This window comes from Desmodus rotundus, chromosome 1 (genome assembly GCF_022682495.2).
Source record: "Desmodus rotundus isolate HL8 chromosome 1, HLdesRot8A.1, whole genome shotgun sequence".
Lineage (NCBI taxonomy): Eukaryota > Metazoa > Chordata > Mammalia > Chiroptera > Phyllostomidae > Desmodus > Desmodus rotundus.
Window position 1 is genome coordinate 50,245,603 of NC_071387.1, and position 19,263 is coordinate 50,264,865.

The following is a 19,263-nucleotide window of genomic DNA, read 5'->3' on the forward strand; positions in this document are numbered from 1 at the left end:
AATGTATCTAGATTTTATCCTCAGGAATGGCATATAGTTATTTAGTGATTTATTTTTTGACTACAGAAATTGTTTGCTTTACAAACAGAATATAACCAGAGACACTGAAATTAAGAACATTGTAACAATAGCCACAGGGCAGTGGGGAGGGGATAGTGGGGAGAGGGGTCTATAGGAGCTACTATAAAGGACACAGGGACAGGATCAAGGGGGAGGGTGGAGGTGAGGGAGGGAGGTGGGACTGGCTGGGGTGGGGTGGAGGGAAGGGGAGAAAATGTAGACAATTGTAACTGAATAAAAATAAATTAATTAATTAAAAAAAAGAAATTGTTTGCTTTACACAGAATGTTTATATTTCACCCATTGTAAATAAGTTCCTTCCAAAATGCCAGCTGGAGTGCACCCTTTTAGTCAGGTAGTACAGGGAGAAATTTTATTAAGGAAAAATTCTTCTCTCTGCCAAACAATTAGCTTTTGGTAATGGAAATGTAAAGAGAAGTACAATTCATTATTGTTTAAAAATTTTCCCTATCACATATATAGCTGACATAGACACACAATAAATTGATACATGCAACTGTATCAACGCACTCGCCCACTCCCCTATGATAACGTGATTCACATGTTGGTATTGGTGTATGGCTTGTTTTATTCTGTTGCTTTGGAGTTTCTGACACTCTTATACTAACCTGTGTGTTTCGTTTTATTTTGTTATTAATTCTGAGTTTGCAAGTTATAAAATTTTCTAAAAGTGCTTTTTCTAGAAAAAGCACTGGACTCTAGTCAATGATTCTGTTCTCATCTCTGCCACTGTTTGGCCTATGATCCTAGATAGTCCCTCATCTCTTTGGATGTTGATTTTAACTATGCGATTAAATTGGACTAAGAGAAGGGACTTTGGCATCAGATGGACATGAGTGAGCTTGGGCAAATCTTTTAGCCTCTTAGATCCTCATTTATTTTATTTATAACATAGGGATGATATCTTTTCCCTCTCAAGTCAAGGTGAACATTAACAAGACACATCTCAAGTCCTGGTTCATAGTGAGTACTTAATTATTTGCTTCCCTTGCCCCATCTTTCAGATATTGAAAGCTAACTCCTTTCTCCCCAGAGGAGCTACAAATATGGGAATTTAGTCTTCCTTATCTCGTTGGAGGTCAGACTGTTGTAACTTTCACCAGACAGAACTGGACCTCTGTCCTACTCTCTTGGTGATCAAGGAACATGTGCCTAGAAAGGGAGTGTATTGAGACATCAGCTACTCTACATCACACATGTTGGGAGCACCCATACCAGGGGAGCACCCAGTCATGTGCAAAAGCAGGGATGCGGGTGCGTGTGCACGCACACACACACACACAGAGTTTGAACTCAGTGTCTTAAATTGCATCAGCAATTACATGTACCCTTCTAATATTCCGGCTTCTAATATTACACTCTTGTGTAATACCATCGGAGACAGAAGGAGGAGAGAAGAGGTGGGAAGGAGGGTGGGGTTCTTGTGTTTGCTGCACGATGATGTTCTGACGCTATCATGGTAAATCTACAAGGAGGACATCAAAGGAAAGTTATCAAGAAATGTCTTTACAATCCATGACTTATAATCTCTTTTTAGGATATTGACTTCTCTTTGTAATTTGTAAAAGATCAAAAAAGAGCGCAAACACCACTGTCTTCCTTCAGCAGAACTTTTGTTAGTAAGATTGAGAAGTACCCAAGTGATCTGTGAGCTGACCAAGGTGAGAAATAGTTTCCTGGGTCCGTTCTTGGCCTTGTCACTCTCCAGAAAGGGAGAGATTGCAGAAGGTCCACTCATTGTCCTTGCTATCATCATACAAAGGAAGAACTAGCCTAGGGGCAAGAAACCTCATTTCTTGACCCTGCTTTGCTAACCAGCTTGTAACTTTCCGCTTATATTTTAATTTTCCAGCCCTCAGTTTCCACATTCTAACATTAGGGAGTTAGACGTCATCGATCCCTGAGATCTTGAGTTCTAGCATTATATGATTGAAACATGGGATTTTTCTTGAGCATAATGCATGTAACTCATAATAAACTAATTTTTATGTCAACTTAGTCCATATTTTTGCCTTTGTCTATGCAGTATTTAGACTAGTCAATAATTTGCTCAATGTTTTTATTTCAGTCACATTAAAACGATCCTCTTCCTCAGCAGTAACGAACTTACAGACTCGCACATGCCATCCTTCCGGATATGGACATTTTTTGTGTTCTTGCATGTAATAACACACTTTGGAAAATGCTGCTATGGTATTTTTTGAGAGAGATTAATATAAACCTACTCAAATTTAATTTTTCTATCTTTTTTTAAAAAAAGTTTTTCTATCTTGAATAGCTTATCTGGTGGGGATTATAAATTGATATGCCAAATATTTATGCTATTTCATAGGCTATTTCCCATTAGCCACAAAATATCTAAAGTGTATCATTTTTGCTCCAAAAAGCTTTGAGAAATGGTAACCTTGTCTTCCCAGTAACATCTGTTGATTTACACCTGGAATTCTGTGTAACACAGCTGCAGCGTAGATTATAAGATCAGAAGAGCAAGCAAAGGGGCCTAAGAAGGGTTAGAAAAATAGTTCAGATCAAGTTATGGGTAATCGAACTTGCCCTTTTTTACTTAGGAAGCAATGGGTCCTGTGGTAACACATTATGTATGTTCTTCTGTCTTTCCTGTGTTTCGGCTTTCGAGCTGAGTTGCACACATACCTCCTTCAAGCTCCTTTCAGATATTAAAAACATCTAATGTGCTCACATTTAATTAATTAATCTTAGAAGATGAATTCATTGCATGTCTGGTTTTGGAAGCGTTCCACGAGAACTGGAATTCATGAAACATACAGCAAGTTCAGCCCAGCCTATTTTGAAATCACCTGATATCAATTAGCATTCCTCCAGTTTGGGGCTGATTTATGACGCCCTGGTAAGGCCCTGAAAATATGAAAGCAGAGAAGCAGTATTTCAAAATGCAGCATAAAATCAACAATAAAATGTATATTTATAACCTGAAAAGTATGATTTCATCTTGGAGAATTACCAACCCTGTAGCAGTAATAAGCATGATTTTCATTGTACCATATTGTACTTATTAAGCACTTCAGGGGACTTGTGAATAAATCAAATTGTGGGATCAGTTTTGGATATCTGAATACATATTTTTAAATATTGTAAAAATGTGGAAAAGTATCAGAACTGGTTATCATTTGTTCATGTTTTCCAAAAGGGTTTTAATAAAAAACTCATTCTTACATCCTCCTCTAAGCTGGACTGAGGCCGGAATGGCCTGTAAAGTGATATACTTTTAATAAATGCAAATTTAATATGGTATTGAAATAAGATTAAAGAACTCCATTCAAGTACCACAGATTCTGATTTATGCTCATAAAAGTCAAGGAGAGCTAGGTGGTTTGGAGGATGCAGTGTAATCAGATAATTTAGGATGATGTATACACCTGCTTTTTATTTAAAAGTTTAATAAAAAAAATCACTATGGAAAGTTAAGACACTGAATTGAAATACCTCAACTTGCTCTGTTGGCATTATCTTGGCTTCCACAAGTCAAGTCAATTCAGTCCAACCAACATTCATTGACAATGCGCAATGTGGCAGGCACTAGGGTAGGTGTGGGAGCTACAATGTCGAAAGATAGTAAGTGGTCTGGGAGGGCTCTCCCTGGTGCATGGGTCAGTGTGAAAGAGCTGAAGTTCCAGGCTGACCCCAGAGCGTGGACTTCCCAGATCTGGTTAGTATTCTGAATTAGTGTGTAGATTAGCGATTATGGATTCCAGTGGGACAGGAATGCATGGGTTGGCGTGGGTCTGTAGAGGTCAGTATCCCTGGTAAGTCATTTTAACGTTGCCCTGGGTTAAGTTTCTACTAGCAGCTGAGTTAACCTGGAGAGTCCAGCTTAAGTAGCCTCAGATGGATGGTTCACCTCCTGAGAAGTTATCACTTCTCAGTGGGGAGAGGGATGATGACCTGGGCATCTCTAAGAGCTTTATGATCAAGAAAAAGAAAATGTAAAAAAGCATTTTGTTGACAATCCTTTTTACTGGGCTGTTAGAGCATAGCAAAAACAGACAAATTACTTTCGTTTTTGATGTACACGTGATAGTGTGTGAGTATCCTGCCAGGTGTCCCGAAGGAGGTGATAGAAGTAAATGAGCCGCAAAGATTTGACAGGTGAGTCCTCAAGTGTGCTGCTGAGGAGGGTGATGACACTGAAAGTCACCATTAGGACTGGCTCTCCTCTGAGCTCCTCAGTTTTTTACCACCACTGAGTCACCAGTTCAAGGATGAGAAAGCCATAGGCTCTGATTATCAGAATGGCATATTCGATATTGGGGTTCTTCTCAGGCTAACCTGCCCTGCCTCTATCAACCCAATGTAGGAGTTTCAGAGTCTCTGCTTATACACCCATGGGCTCTTAGCTTCGAAATAGCTGACCCAAGGCCTCTGCAAGCCACACGCACTCAGTGATGCAGTCATGGAAGTAACGTTCATCCCATTCTTTAGTCTCTTTCCAAAGTGTAAAATACTCTGGGAGGTGATGGGGAGCGGAGGAAACCAAGTGTGAGGTCATGTAGGTTATTTAAAATGTTTTCTGTTTACTTTCAAACAGGTCGCATTTTCAGTTCCAAATTTGCTTGGATAACAAATTCTGTTTCTGACTAGGCAATGAAATGTTGTGATAGTTTTGGAAATAAATATAAAATCTGATGCGTCCCTTCTCACATTTAACTACCCTGTTCTCTTTTGGTTATGTATGCTGTGGCACTGTCTTGCCGGAGAAGTGCAGGCCACAAAGGGGAGCCAAATTTCAGCCGCATGGGCTCATACAAGCAGCCAATGGCACAGACAGTTCAATAAACAGGGACTCTGAAATAATTTGCATTTGTGAATAATAATAATAATAATAATGGCTACCATTTGATAAATGCTTTGTAGGAAATTTTATGCTATGTATTCATGCTTTTATTTAATTTGAGACTCACAATATTCTTGTGAATTAGCTATCATTGCACTAGTGTACTTGAAAGATGAGAAAACTGAAGCTTACAGATTTTAGGAACTGAGCTGAAGCCAGAATCTGAATCTAGTCTGTTTCATTCCATAGCCCATCCATTTTTATTATTATACTCTTTTGCTTAGTTTAGAATGATATGTAAAGTTTTCTGATGTAATTTTCATGTTTTTATGAGACTAGAGGTACACTTTTCAGCAATACCCTTTAATGGACCATTTGGATTCTGGAAGGATGGGCTCTAAGGCAGTGTGTTTCGAACTGTGGTGGTTATGAACTAATGTCTGTATTCTGCACCCCTCACCGCAACTCATATGTTAAAGTCCTAACTCCAGCGTGATGTGAGGTGGGGCCTTTGGGAGATAATTAGATTTAGATGAGGTCATGAGAGTGGGGAGTCCAGGATGGGATCAATGTCCTTCTGAAAAGAGGAAGAGAGACCAGAGGTCTCCTCTGTGCTGTGTGAGAACACAGCAGGGATGGGTGGTTGGAAAGCCAGGCAAGCCAGGAAGAAAGCCCCACAGGGGAGTGGAACCAGCAGGACTTCAATGTTGGGCCCCCCAGCGTCCAGCACTGTGAGAAATAAACTCCTGGTGTTTCAGTCCCCAGTCTATGGTATTTGTTATGGCAGCCCTAGCTGAGTATGACAGTGGGCTAGAACCAATATGTGTCTTGCAATCAATTATCAATGAATTGTGTAAGTATTATTTTTTTAACAGAAAACAGGAGACTAGAATAGAAGATATTAGGATACATAGGAGCATGGGTAACTATTGTTTCATGAAACTTTTGGTATATATATGTATACATATATACATATATACACATACACACATAATTTCTTGTATACATATGCTCATATATGTGTGTGCATGTGTATATGTGTGTTCACAAAATAAAATATATATTTTCCTATTGATTTCAATCAAAAAGTTTAAAAACTGTCACTTTAAGATATGGATAAGCTGGGGAAGCTTTAAGATTAAGAGATATCTAACTTATCCTGCATAAGGAATGAAGAGGGATTTGGAGGTATTTGTGGGGGGGGGTCAAGCTAGAGAGTAGTAAGTGAAAAAAAGAACAAGCTAAATAGACACAGACTTTTGTAGAGAGAGCAGGCTGATAGCTCAGGGAGTGGTTGGGGGGTAGAGAGAACGAGCAAAAAGACAAAAGGACTCATGGACATGGACAACTGTGATGCTTACGGGTGGGGAGGGAGTGTAAGGGGGAGAAATTATAATGGAAAAAATACAATAAAAATGAGTAAATAAGAACAAGCAGTTTCCAGCAGTATGGCAAGGGAATGGCCCCTGAGTGGGGAAAAATAAATGAGTGCAGTTTCCCAGGATGAAGAAATGGTGACTTTGAATAATAAGAATATCTATTTCTTATGTTTAAATTGTTTTTTGTGCAGTTCTGCACTGCACCTTGTCTTTACCCTCACCCTCTTTGCCTTGCTAGAAATCTTCAGTTGACTTTACTAGGTATATAGCTTAGATCCAGTGGAGAGGTGGAGTATAAGGAAACTAGGGAGGGGTCTGGCAAAACTCAGAGCAGAATGAAAGAACTGAGCAGAAGCAGAAACTGGGAGTTGAGGTGACAGGGGTTATTGGGAGGAATGCTGGCTTTCCTACTGCATCCTAGGAAAAGAGGACTGAAGTCCACTTTACTCACATCCGAAAGGATAATGTGCCTCTAGTAAGCTGGTGACATGGAGACAACCAAGAGGATGACATGGAGACCCCATGTATTTCCCCTGCCCACTCATGCTTTTTCCTCTTGTTTCCTTCCTGCCATACCATGGATATCACAAAAGAGTTGGCAGGACAGATGGAAGACTGTCAGATTTGAAAGGCAGACACGATGGCTCAAACTCAGTCTCAGACACTGAGAGCTGAGTGTGTGTATGTGCACATATCTCCTTTTGGGCAGGGCCAGGTGCTCTCATGAGACCAAAGCTTAGAGTATATGTGATCTGTGGTATGTGGGGTTTCCAACAGTCCTTTTCTGGGGGATTTTATCAGCTTGCCCAAAAAGTCCATATGGCTTTTTCCACAAATTAAAGACAATTTTTTAAATTTTTTTATTGTTATTCAATTACAATTGTATGCTTTTTCTCCCCATCCCTTCACCCTACCCCAGCTGAACCCACCTCCCTCCCCTAATTCCCTCCCCCACCTCCACCCTCCCCCTTGATTTTGTCCATGCGTCTAAAAGACAAATTTTTCATTTTCACCAATAACTTTATTGATTTTGATATTTTGAGTATGTCAGCTATCTCCCACGTTGATTTTTCTCAGTTAATGTCTCAATTTGATCTCTATCAACTTCAACTGGTCTACTCGACTGTGGAGCATTGTCCAGTGAGAGATCTCCAGCACAAAACTTCACAAACCACTTTTGACATGTTTGATCAGTCACAGCGCCCTTTCTATTCACTGCACAAATCTTTTATTGCATTTCAGTTGCATTTTTACCTTTCTTGAAATAATAAAGTATTATATGCTGAAAATGTTGTGTATCTTCTTCCATCTTCAGTATTAAAAGGGCTGCACAAAAATTCACCAATTTCCATGTTTTTTTTAAATGCACACTGATATGACGACTATCACACAATCTAAAAAAAATACTTTGAATGAAGTTAAAGAAAACTAAGTGCTACTAGAACCATCTTATAGAAAAAAAAAAAACGAACTTGACCTACCTGCTATTTTCATTGGGTGGCAGCTTGGAACAGTGATCTGGTCTGACCTCCAGAGGTGTGCATTCCTGTCTGCTTTTGCCCTGTTTCCACTTTGAGTTTTTGAGCAATCTATCACATTGGCTCTCTTCTTACAAAAGGGAGAGGATGGATTTCATTTTTTTTGCTCTGTAGCAGCTCTAACATTGTTGGATGTGAGTCAGTGTTTGGTGTGATATGAGTGAATGGTGTTTCATAGGAGTCCTTGGAGGCTACCTGGAGACCCTTAAGCAGTTTCTAGATGGCCTGGGGGAAGAAGGATCCCTCCTCTAGGCCTGTTTCAACTTTCTCCTCACCACCCTCCACAGTTTCACCAAGAGCAGCCCTGTGTTTCTGTCTGTTTTATGTATCGAGATTCCCTTTACAAAAAGAAAAAAGTGTGAAAAACTACTGTACTAGACAATCCACAAGGGAGGCTGTTCACTTTTCAATGACTACGCAAGGGTTGACACCTGAAACCAATAGGAAACTAAGCAACTAAATATTTTCCATGGAAAAATTTCAAAACTACAAAGGGATATAAAAAAGGCCTCACAGTCCATTTTATGGCAGGTGGAGAGCAATACCATTAGTGATCAACATGTTCTAAATATCTGGATGATACATGATGAGCTGTCTTTACATATTCTAAAATATTTAGTGTGCTACGTTAATAAAATGTCTTTCTACAATTACGAGATGGCATAAGTCAATGAATTAGCAAATGGAACAACTTATTTTATGCTGGGACTGGTCCAGTTCAGTCTGAACACACAGGTTTGGCCCAGGTGTCCCGTACCTGGCTCATTTCTGATAGGAGTGAATCTTCTCACTTTGAAAGCCTGAGACCAGCCAGTTCTACTTCAAACCCTTGTTGGTGTTGACCAGATTGGAGCTGACTTGAGGAGCAGAGAGGAAACAGCAAGTAAGTCATGAATTGCAACAGCAGCTAACATTTACTGAATACTTATTATGTATCAAAATCTGGCCCAGGTGTTTTTCTTATAACCCTTACCACAACTCCGTACAGATAAAAAAAAAGAACCGAGACTGAGTGAGATTAAGTCATTTCCCCAAAGTCACTACAGCTGGTGAGTGATCACCCATTAATGTCTCCAGTTTCTGTTCTTCCTTAATTATGCTTTGTGGCTGCTCCTAACAAAAGACATCTTGACCCTTATTCACTCTAAGCATTGCTGAACCACACTCTAATACATAGTGTTTACTCTCAATGTATAATTATTAGATTGTTCAGTCAAAAATAGTCATAGAGCATGTGCTATGTAAAAGGCATTGCGTATGGAACTTGGAGGTTAAAATATAATTTAAATATGCACCTTTATTCATAAAAGCTTAAAATCTAGTAGAACAGGTAAGCTATGTACATAAAAAATTACAATTCAAGAAAGCAAATGACAGGTGTCCTATGAGGAGGTACAAGTGTTATGGGACTCAGAGGAGGGAGAAAAAACTTTCCGTATCAGCAGGGAGATGGCTTTCTGATTGACCCTTGAGGGGGATATAGTTGGTACATATAAATTTGTGTGCAGAAAGGAATTCTGGGAGAAGGCATGAATAGAGGTATGTGTTAAATATATAGTGCGGAGTGGATAGGGAAAAGCCGTTTGGCTGGAAAGCATGGCACATGAAAGGGAGCAGTAGAAAATTAAGCTGGGAAAATATATTTGACCAAGTTAGATCATGGCAGCAGGGTAATGTCTTGACTTAAGCTAAGGAATGTGGGCTTTGTTCTCTGGGAATGGATGGAAAGCCATCGAATTCTTGAGCAGGAATGCGGCATAACAAAACAGCGCCTCAGCAAGGTTAACCAGGCCACAGCGCATGCAGTGGTCGAGCAGAGACTGGGGGAGGGTAGACAACTTAGGAGGCTTTTGAGATAATCCAGGCCAGGGACATGGAGTACCTTGAATGGGAGGGGGGAGTGGGAAAAGAGAGGAGGGGACAGTTGTGAACATGAATATGGGAGCAGAGGTGAATGACTGGAGCGATGGGCTGGGCCTTTGGCTGAGTAGAGAATATGGCAGAAGGAGCAGATTTCTAGGGTAAGAGGATGTGTCAGTTTGGGACATGCTGAGTCAACCCATTGGAGGGACATCAAGAGCGTGGGACTACACAGCTAGGGGGCATGAAGCTTAGTGCTGTGTAAATGTGAGTAAAAGGGACTAACAGTTGAGATAGGCAATACAACAGCATCCAAACTGGTGCTAAACTGAATATTTTATCTTGGTGATGGTGGCAGGATTTATGTTTCATCCTAGTTTCCCTGCGCCATTGTTGGATGCCCCGAGAGAGCAGTGAGGCATTGCCCACTGGCCTGTGGGATATTCCAGACTTTGGCATTTTAAGACTGCATTAATACAAAGGATTTGGTTTTGGTTGAATGACTATTAGTATTTTAAGACATAGTTATTTTTGTCAAACATCTGTTTTTATTTTAGAAAAAAATTCCCACTGAAATGACTGATGATTTTAACATTCCTGGGATACAGTCATCTTTGTCAGAAGGGAGAGGCATCAGCCCACTGGCTTTGAAAACTGCCTAGCAGTTTGGCATCAAGGAAATTTGGTCATCTCCATGGATCCCACCCCAAGGGTAGAAACATAACTGGTATCTTGTGATAGCATTAGGTCTGAGGATAATGTATCCTCTATTTGGATGTTTTGGGGTTGCTTTGCAATGGAACAACTTTTATGACTCCTAAGTAAAGTTTAACGGTGTGGCCTGATTTACAAGCATGAAACCACATACTACTAAACAAATATTTACTTTCCTGACTTTGCCCTTTCTGTGGCTTTTCTGGACCAGATTTACTCACAATGTTTAGTTCCTCTCCTTTTTGGGATTCTGGTGCTGATAGCCATGCTTCTCCTGGATAGTGAGGCGATGTTTTCCACCAGAGTACTGATTGATCTCCGTATCAATGCATATGGTCAAATGTATTGTGCAGCTGGAGATCCTGAGATGTGGTTCTTGTTCCGTGATGAGTGGCATGCAAAATGGGAAGCACCGGCCCCTGGGATTGGACCTAGCTCTCAGCTTTAGCAATGACATTTATGGTGACTTGTTCTAGAAATCCTATAGAAACAGAGTTTAGTGATTTGTGGACTGTTAACAGGCTAAGCTAATTCCTCCCTCGTGTCTGTTCTCAGACCTGATGGTAGGATACACCCAACAACCAAGCTGCTAAAAGCAAAACCTCAATAGGCTTCTCTGCTATTAAATGCATTCTCTAGGAGAGCCTGTGTAATGAATCCATCTCCCCATGATTCATGGGTCAATTGGCACACCATAAAACTTATCTTTTTAGCTGGGAGAAGGTGTCATGAAAATAAGGGACCCCATTTACATGAAAAGAGAAAATCCTGAACTATATGGGACATCTCTGAATATTTTGCAACCAAGTATTTATTCATGCTCTTAGAAATTTTAAATGTATTCATTGGGCATCAATTGTGAGATAAAGCCAATAGGATGAACATGTTCTTTGCTTGGCCTTTGCTGGTTAAGTCTTATTTCTTGACTTAGCTTTGTCTTACTATCAAAAGCCATTTATGGATCCAGAGATTCAACACTCAGAAACTTGTAGAATTTTTAGGAATATGTGATGAAACATGATTTTGGGGGGCCTAGAAGGTCAGAACTGGAGCTGGGGTGTAGGTGGACATAAGATGGGGGGCCAAACCAGGAGGAATGTGGGTAGTGGCCAACTGAGTATGAATACAAGGTAACTGAAGAGGTGCTGGCCCCCTAAAAAAAAGAAGCCCTGTTTAGGGAGAATGAGGAGCATTCTGACAGCTAACAACTACTAAGGAGGGTCAAAGGGAAAAAATACCTGGGGAATCCCTATGACAAAGTATAAATCATGTTTATGTTGTCTTCACTATTTTCATTTCCATTTTTTCTGGTGAGAAAACAGAGGATCAATAGGTCACATGGCTAGAAAGTAACAAAACCAGATATTTTCCATTTCAGAGGCCACACTCTTTATCTGAAGAAAATATGTATTAGAACTTATGTTTAAATAAAATATCCATTTAATTGTTTAGATTTCCAAGGCTATAATTGTTCTTATCTACCCCTAGTCTCTGTTGTGGAGCCTTCTATGACAATGAAGAATGAGGGTTTGCTTGGTTTAGTTACTTTATAGGCTTGAAGGCCACTTTTCTTTTTAACTTAAAAAATTATGATTTGAAGTATTGATTGGGGCTCAGAAGCCATAGACGTTTTCATTCTGGAATCTTCTATCACCAGTCCCATGGGTCTGGTCTCAGATTATTTTCCCATACAGGGTTGTGTGGCATAACTCCAGGAAGCACCATTCATGCTGCCATTTATGTAAATACTTAGTGCAGATGATACCCATGGAGTTGTGTGATGTCAGGATCCTGGTCCCACATGGCCCCATCTGTTCAACCACCTTCCTGATGTGAAAGCTGCCCCTCCTTTCACCCTCCCTCAGTAAGCACAGATTGGCTCATTCAAGAGCCAATTGGGGTACATCTATGAACTCCAAGTGTGGACAGACCTGATTCTGCCTGGCTACCGAGGCATGAATTGTAGAGCTCTCTAGATTTTGAGGTGGAGAACTCAGGATCAGGTGAGGGGCCAAACAAAGGTGGGGTCAGCTTTGGAGTCACAAACATGTTGTGCTTGCCCTTTTGGGTTTATGGAATCTGCTACTGTTGGGCACCTGCCTAGACCTTTCGGTGACCATTTTCCCCCTAGTCTCAGAAATGCAGAATTTTTTTCACATTGTTACTATTTTTATTGTTGTTCAAGTACAGTTTTCTGTGTTTTCCCCCCAGTCCAGCCCAGCCCCCCAGTTCTCCCCACCTCCCTCCTGTTTCTACCCCCCCATTATTGTCCATATGTCCTTTATAATTGTTCCTGCAAACTATTCACTCTTTTCCCCTTAAATTCCCTCCCCTCTCCCCTCTGGTCACTGTCAGCCTGTTCTCAATTTCAGTGTCTTTGGTTATATTTTGCTTGTTTGTTTGTTTTGTTGATTAGGTTCCTAGAAATGCAGAATTTTAAGAGCAGTTGGTAATGTACTGGTATGATATCAGAGGATTCCATTATGGACTAATAGTTATGAGAAGACAGGTCAGGGGCAACAATTTTTCAGAGACAGTTTTACATACTAGCCGCATTACAATAAATAGATTGATGTAGGGATGTTGCAATTCTTCCCACCTTAACTTACTCCCATAGTCACTTTTGCATTACGTGCTGCGTGCAAATTCAGGTTCCTGCCCTCTAGGAATTTAATATCCACTTGCCTACCAATGGGTAATGTTTGTTCTGTGGAGGTATTTACTGAAATTCTATTTATTGATACTGATAACTTGTATGTTACTTAAAACTTTAGTGGACCTATAAAGGTTAGACAGTGGAACAATACAACTAAATCACTTTTTAAATGTGAAAACTCAAAATTGTGAATACTTCAAACTTGTTGGAAACTATAGATTATATTTTCATTTGAAGCCCACAACTATCTGCTCTCAGTTTTTTTATTATCCGTTTCTTGTGCCTCTTTCTGGTGCAAGGACTTTGGGACCTTCCCTTTTATTGGTTAAGAGCTAATCCAAGACATACCTTTTAACTACTCCCAGACCACCATTAACTCTGTCTCCTAACTGGTTAAAGGCTCAGTAGGTGAGTGGGCCTGGCTCAGTGTGGAGTCTGCTCCAGCAGAATTCTCTGGACAAGATGAAGCAAAGTCTATGACTCTCCCCTCCCCTTACGAGGGATATTCCCACTGAAGTGCTGTGTACAGGGTCTGTGGAGGGATGACTGGTATGGTGGCGGTGGGTCTCATGGCCTCAGCACCCACTGAAGCCCTGTCAGCATTTGTCTGTCTGCCTGTACATTGCTGTCTTTGGGACACATCAATAGCAGATTTCAAAACCTCTGCTGGCTTCTTCTTCTCGCCCAGGATGCCATTAACTATCCCCTCTAGACAGATGATGTGTGTTAAAAGATACAAACTAATGTGAACCTCGCATGTAAATTGTAGGTATAATACGTGGAAACTCAAAAATTGGAAAAGTTTTCTACATGCTTTCTCTTTCTCGCCTTTGTTTTGTTTTTAAATAGAAAAGATGCAAAACACAAGTTTAGTTTTGAGATGACCTTTGTGCCCCTTCCCTCACATAGGTGTTTGACCTGTTTAATGAAAGAGGGCCAGGTGTGTAGTAAACGATATGTAAAGTCATGGTGGGGCCTTCAAGTAAGTCATGGACTCAGCTGGCTTGGGGTACGTGTTCTGTTGTGCTTCCTGTACAAGACCCTGTGTAATACCACTACGGTTCTGTCTTGGACCCTAGCTTAACACCACTGGGTTAGGGAGATCCCCAACCTCTAATTGTCTCCCATTAGGTCTCCAGTTCGCTGTGGCTTCCTATCTGATTATCTGCTCTTTCACCTGGAATCCTTGTTCCTTCTCCCATTCCTCTCTACATATTAGAAGTGAATACTTCGAGTCCACTCTCTTGAGCCCAGAATGCTGGGGAAAAAAATGAGGGTTATTGTGCTTGAAATAAAAGCATTTTAGTTTTTATTTGTCAGGAATCAGTCATATGTAAGTCATTCATTTATTCTTTTGGCAATTATTGCATTATTGAGTGCCTTCTATGTGCCTGAGAATGTTCTAGAAATTGAGAATACATGGATCTAGAAATCTCAGTCCTGACCAAGTAAAATCTATGTTTTGTCATTGTTCTACTAATGTCTTATGTCTCAGCTAAACTTACTTGAGGTCAGAGAGTGCCAGTTGGGTTTACAAAGTTATGGCTTTCTTTTCATCTTCTTCTGAGTGGCTCAGCCTGATGGTGACTTTGAGGGATCGAGAAGACTTGGAATCCTGTCCACACCAAATGTGGCAGTGTGTTTGCAGAGTAACTGCTATCTGAAGCCATGTGGGAGGATTAGTTTCCTGAGCATATTTAGATTGTTACATATTTTCTAGGATGGTCAAATGACAATTTCATGTAATTTTTGGGGGGTGAGGGATCATTGTATTACATAGGTAACTAAATATGATCTCATTTAAAAACCTTTGAAGTCTTTTACAAATCAAAATACAGGGTCTGGCAGAAGTAAGGCCTGCTTTAGTGTGGTTGGCAGGGTAATAATATGGGTATAGTAATTTATAGTTCTAATTTGAACATTTCACCTAAAATGTTATATGGTGTACTTGAGTGTGATATTGTTATGTTTCAGAATTACATGCTTATGATTTTTCTAATAAAACATTTTGTAATAAAATAGGGGCATTATTTGTGCTGGACCCTGTATATTCTTACCAAACTTGGAATTCTGAATTTTGGTTTAGAAAAATATGCAAGGACATAGTATAAATGTACGTTGACAATTTTCAGTACTATCTCAGCACAATTGACATTTATCTTGACTAGGAATCAAATCCTGATAGCAGTTTCCAACTTTAAAAGTTTGCTCGGCCAAGTACACCAAAAGGAAAGGTAGGAAAGTCCCAACCATGGGTTTGCTTTCTGCTAAAAGTAGTATTTTTATGGATCTGATTAAAGATTATATTTACAAAAGAATTGGACGCATTATTATGCCATAAAAGAACTTGAAAAGTAGTTGTGCCTTCCTTCCCCCACCCTCTGTATGAACTGGAGCGAAAACAAATGTTGCGGTGGGGTAGGTAACAAGAATGTGGGGTGTTGATAATCTGGAGAGCCTTGATATTACCTAGTACAGGTCCTGTGCATTTGGAGCTTTATCGGGGGTTGGGATAGAAGGAGTTGGAGTTGTCCTGGTAACTGACTTGCTTTATTAGCTAACAGCATCAAACCAAAACAGGCCGATATTTGACTGTGGATTCCATTACTCCTTACAGGCTCATCCAGAGTCTTCCTAAATTGTCTAGAAGCATGGAATTGCTATCTTTTGTGTATCCAATCTGCCTTTTTTTTTTGTACTGAATATATTGGGGTGGCATTGGTTAGTAAAATTATAAAAGTTTCAAGTGTACAATTGTATAATACATCATATTGTATTGTGTGTTTACTACCCAAAGTCATCTTCTGTCTCCATTTATTTCCCCTTTATCCTCTATACTTTCCCCCTCCCTCTTTCGCTCTTGTAATCTCCATATATTGTCTGTGTCTATGAGGTTTTCTTTTTTCTGCTTAATCCTTTCACCTTTTTCATCCAATCCCCCAACCGCCCTCCCCTCTGACAGCTATCAGTCTGTTTTCTGTATCTATGAGGCTGCTGCTTTTTTGTTTGTTTATTTTGTTCATTAGGTTCCATATGTAAGTGAGATCATATGGTATTTATCGTTCTCTGACTGGTTTATTTCACTTAGCATAGTACTCTCCAGGTCCACCCATGCTGTCACAAAAGGTAAGATTTCCTTCTTTTTTATGGCTGAGTAGTATTCCGTTGTGTAAATGTATCACAGCTGTGTTATCTACTCATCTACTGATGAGTGAATAAAAAATGTATATGCACCCCTATGTTCACTGCAGCATTATTTACAATAACCAAGATTTGGAAGCAGCCCAAGTGCCCATCAGTAGATGAGTAGATAAAAAAGCCAATCTGCCTTTTCTTTGCACACTCTCTGGCTTCTCATCATTTCCCCTGTGAAAGAAGGAAAGTCGAGTCTTTTCTTTGCCCTTTGGAAAGGCCTAGTTCTCATTCTCTCCTCAGGCTTTGCTGCAGCCAACCTTTCAGGCTTAGAAAACAAAAATGAAACCATAAAAGAGGGTGACATCTACTGGGGAGTTTATGCCCACATTTTATGCCTGACTTGGGTTAGCATAAATCAAAAGATAAAGTCATTTCATTTTCTTTTTTTTATGTCTATTGATTTTAAAGAGAGAGGGAGGGAGAGATAGAGAAACATCAATTTGAGAGAGAAACATTGATTGGTTGCCTCCCATAGGTGATTGAACCCGCAACCCAGGCATGTGCCTTGAACCAAGAATCGAATCCACAACCTTTGGGTTATAGGATGACACTCTGACCAACTGAGCCACTCTGGCAAGGGCAAGGCATTTCATTTTCTGGGGAGGATTTATTTTTCTTACTTTGTGTGTGTGTGTGTGTGTGTGTGTGTGTGTGTGTTTGGAGGGGATGATAGGATAGGGTTGGGGAAGTCCAGTGGAAGTGTGTGCAGTGTGGTTCAGAGCTTAATAAACATGAGGCCTAGTTTGGAAACAAAGGTTATATATCTCCTCTTAGAATTCTGACAGAATTTGTGAAGCATCAAAATAGGGCTCAGAACATCACAGGTAGGACTTACCTAGAATTCTGACGTAGGTTACTAGCCTTGATTGAACCAGTGTTAAGTATCAGACACTGTGGGAGCATTTCATATGCATCTCACATAATATTTACAACAATCTTATAGGGTAGGTAATATTAGCACCATTTTCAGATGAAGAAACTGATGTCCTGAGAAATCAAATAATTTGTCAGATTCACACAACTGCTAAGTGCCTGATTGGGGATTCTTGCCCTCCTTAAAGCCTCTTAGGTTCCCCCAGTGAGGATCTCATAGCACTATTGAAAGAAATGCCAAGATACCCTTGAGTATACCGGCTGCAAGCATCCAGTTACACATTCCTGAATGGCTCCAACACTGGGGTGGAGGAAACAAAGCATATATGAGAGGAGTGTTTATGATGGAATTGAAAACAGGCAGAGCCCAGGCAGAGGGTCTTGCACAGTGTCCCTTCCTACCTGGGTCCCAGACTCCCTGTGGGAGGAAAGCAGATTCCCGAAATCTGAAGATCTTCAGGAGGTCCGGGGTCTGACAACTCAATGGTCTGCATGTGAAACATGGACACTTGGGTGTAGGTAAGGCTGTTTGGTGTGTACAAAGGCACTGATGCTGGCTGATTCCTTTTCCCTTTAGAATACCCAGTGAACCACAGAGAAGGAGGCTTCTTGTCAAAATCTATGTTTGAGGAGAGAGAGAAAGGGGTAGCTACTTGCAAATGATGCCAAGATGTTGGTTAGGAAACTCATTTCCATATGATCACTCATTTCACAGCCCCAGAAGAGTATGTCATGTATGATGTGGATCAGAAAGTAGACAGAGAGTGGTCTGGGAATGACCGCAAGGCCTGTGCAAAGACTGAGGGCGTTTCAGAAACTATTTTGAATAAGGTGTCAGAGTTGGGCTTAAGAGACACTTTGTCTAGCATGTTTATGTTTCGTGTAGTTTAGAGTAGGCTGTTCAGCAGTGGACTAGGCGCTCAATTTGAATAAGGGTCTCTGTTCTCTTGTGATTGAAATTTTGGCCCATGGCACCAGTATCGACTGAAAGCTTGTTGAAAGTGCAAAATCTCAGGTCCCTTCCAAGACCTACAGAATTATTTGCATTTTCAAAAGATTTCCAGGTGGTTTGGATGTACAGTGAGAGCTGTGATAAAGACTCTGGATACAGCAGAGTAGGTCAACACTATTAATCAGTGGTCTCAATCCCAGCCACACAGTCACATCACTTAGGCAGTCTCACCCCAGACCAATGAAATCAGATTCTTTTGGGCCAGAGCCCAGGTATTGGCCTTTTTAAAAAGCTCCATAATTTGCACCTAGATGGTGGGTGCCCCATGAGTGTGGGAATGTTGTGTTTTTGATCAGAGTCCTGAAAATGTTGACCCCTGATATGGTACTACTTAGCATGTTCATTAGTGATTTAGAAGAGTAAGTATAGGACATACTAATTCCATCTGCCATGGATGGGGAATTGCGCAACACTGATAGCTAACGTCCCGAAACCCGTCAGGACTAAGATGTCCAGTGACTGTGACAAGAGGGGAGAAAATGCAGACAAGTGTAAGAGCCCTGCTAGGTGTCAGACCTCCATCCTATCACTTCAGTATCCAGAGGTCAAAGTGAACTGCAACTATCCAATCATTCAGCAGTGGAGAGCTGTGAGCAAAAAGGCAGAGAAAAATCAGAGCCTGTGAAATACAAAGAGCAAGGAATCACACCCTAACTTCCCCTGGCAGTTGATATGGTTATTGTCCAAGTTAGGGTGCTGGGACTGAAGTGCAGTTATGATGAATTTTGAATACTTTCAGAGGAGCTGGTAAATATCAGCCATAAAGTAAAGCAAAAAATGGTGATTGTATTTAACATGTTGAAAAGAAGACTAAGAGGAATACTCAACATTTTTCAAATACAGGAAAAACTTGTTTTTGTCATTAGCTGATTTTCTGTTTATCAGAAAGACAAGAAAAGAAAATAAACATTAGAAAGAACTTTCTGACATAAAATGTGGGGAGACTGTGAAAAGGACACGAGGAAAGAAACATACACTGATGTTGCTTTGGGGCCCAACAGGCAAAAATGAATTTTAATAATATATTAATACCTGGAATGTAAAGGCCTCTCCCAAAGGGTAAGTAAGTGACTCTTGCAACTTGCTCTCTCTATGTAAGGAGTGAAATGCTGTCCTGGAGTTCTACAAACTGTCACATGTTGACA